Source organism: Pteropus vampyrus, unplaced genomic scaffold, assembly GCF_000151845.1.
Source record: "Pteropus vampyrus isolate Shadow unplaced genomic scaffold, Pvam_2.0 Scaffold506, whole genome shotgun sequence".
Taxonomy (NCBI): domain Eukaryota; kingdom Metazoa; phylum Chordata; class Mammalia; order Chiroptera; family Pteropodidae; genus Pteropus; species Pteropus vampyrus.
The window spans coordinates 200459-202875 of NW_011889287.1; the positions used below are offsets into that span (position 1 = coordinate 200459).

At 36.5% G+C, this 2417-nt stretch overlaps 1 pseudogene; it reads left to right on the plus strand.

The window, feature by feature from the left end:
• Positions 1-779: 779 nt before the first annotated feature.
• On the plus strand, positions 780-1734 carry LOC105307642 (annotated as a pseudogene).
• Positions 1735-2417: the final 683 nt, after the last annotated feature.

Below are 2417 nucleotides of genomic sequence, written 5' to 3' on the forward strand. Positions count from 1 at the left end.
CAAGACAAGAATAGATATACTGGAAAAACATAGCTGGTCGTTAGTGATCTAACAATCAACTAACCAACTAAACAACCATACAAGAAAACAAAACACATAAAACAAACTATAAAACCTTTTCATTAACCAATATCTCATACAGACTCTACAAATAACTTACTTTCATTGAGCCTCAATTGTCTCATCAGATATACAATAATTACATCCACCTTCTAGGACACTCCGGCAGAATAAGGAGAACATTGTTTCAAATGCCTAGCACAGTTCTGGACAGAAAGTATATTAAACAATAAGCTGTGTTAGTGCTTTCTCCTATCAATTCTCTATCCAATTAAAACCAAGTAATCAAACTTTATCAAATCAAAAACATAAGTAATAACTTTGAAAGAATTTAAAAAAGGCTTAAACAATTTAAAGGAAAATGTAAAAGCTGGAAAAAGGAGGAATAGCTATCAGAATAAAATAATAGAGATGAGTGTGAACAGCTAGAAGTCAGAGTGATTTAGGGCAGGACTGGCTAATTTAGTAGAAGAAAATAAATTTGATTAATTGAAGACGACATAAGTTTCTGAATGATACTAAGAAGGAACAATATTGAGATGGAGTCCGTGGGCCGCTGAAGCAGAGTAGTGTGGTACAAATTGAGTGAGAAACAAAATTTGAAATTTTAAATATCTGTGAACACTTAAACATTTAATAACCTGGCATCTAACAAAAACTATTTCATTGTCTAGTAATCTCTTTGTTTCCCCCATTCAATGATGAAAGCAACAAAGTCTATGGCTCCAGGGAATCTCACTCAGGTGACTAAGTTCATTCTCATGGGAGTCTCAGACCGTCCAGAACACCAGATTCCTCTTTTCTTGGTTTTTCCTGGTCATCTATGGGCTGACCGTGGCAGGGAACATGGGCATCTTCACCCTCACCCGTAGTGACTCTCAACTTCAGCCCCCCATGTCCTTTTTCCTTTGACACTTGGCCATCATGAATCTTGGAAACTCTACTGTCATTGCCCCTAAAATGCTGGTTAATTTCTTGGTTTTGAAGAAAACCATATACCACTATGGATGTGCAGCCTAACTAGGTGGATTCTTAGTTTGTATCGTGGCCGAGTTTTTCATGCTGGACGCAATGGTTTATGACCGCTATGTGGCTATTTGCAACCCCCTGCGCTACATGGTGGTGGTGTCTCCACAGATCTGCCTTCTGCTGGTGTCCCTCATGTACTTCCACAGTCTGACCACTGCACTCACTGTCTCTTCCTGTGTATTCTCTGTGTCTTATTGCTCTTCCAATGTAATCAACCATTTTTACTCTGATAACTTCCCTTTGTTACCGTTGACCTGTTCTGATACTTACATTCCAGAAACAGCTGTGTTTACCTTTTCGAGGACTAATTTGTTTTTCTCTATGATTACTGTTCTAATATTCTACTTTAACATCATCCTTGCCATTTGGGGGATATGTTCCTCAGAGGGGCGACGAAAAGCCTTTTCCACCTGTGCGTCTCACAAGACAGCTGTCACTGTGTTCTACAGGACTCTTCTCTTCATGTTTTTGCAACCGAGGACCAAGCATTTATTAGATGCTGATAAAATGGCCTGGGTCTTCTATATGCTAGTGATACCAATGCTGAATCCCCTCATTTACAGCCTAAGGAACAAGGATGTGAAGGACGCATTGAAGAGATTCCTGGATAACCCATGTCAATCGATCAGACCCATGTCAGTTTAAAACTACAGCTATCGTCATTTAAGGATTTCTTTTTGCTCCAGAAAATCCTGCTGTTCAGTGAAGTCAGTAAATAGTTGAAAATCCCATTAATTTCAATGGGAAAAATCTTCATCCTTTTTATTCCAACCTCAAATACTCAATTTTCTCTTTAGAAAAATGCATTATTTGACCAAAGAAAATCCACTTATATGAGTAATAAACAATAATTTGAAGATATAGATTAAAATCAAAGGGAAGTTCCTGAAGAGTTTTTATCATATGTAAGCAGAGAAGGCCTGATAGGTGGTGGGGGAGGTATGCGAGATTCATTTCTCTGAAAGTGATCAATGTAAGTTCATCTATTTTGCCATAGATATCTTTTGTTCAACTGATAAAAGTATTGTAATTTTTACAGCATTTTATCTATCAATTTTGGACCCATTTTATCCATCAATTTTGGACCCATTTTTTATCTTGTGCTTAAAACAAATTTATATAACAAAAAATAAGCCGCTAGGTGAAAATAAAAATGAAATTAAAAAGCTTACAAATACATGGAAATAAGACATGTGGCAAAATAGACTGAAAAGCGTATTTAAAAGGAGATTCTACTTTCTCTCCATCTCACTTCACGCACGTAAACAAAGCAAAAGGTTAATATTCATCAAAAGATGGTGTAAAATAAACTTTTTCTTGTTATATTT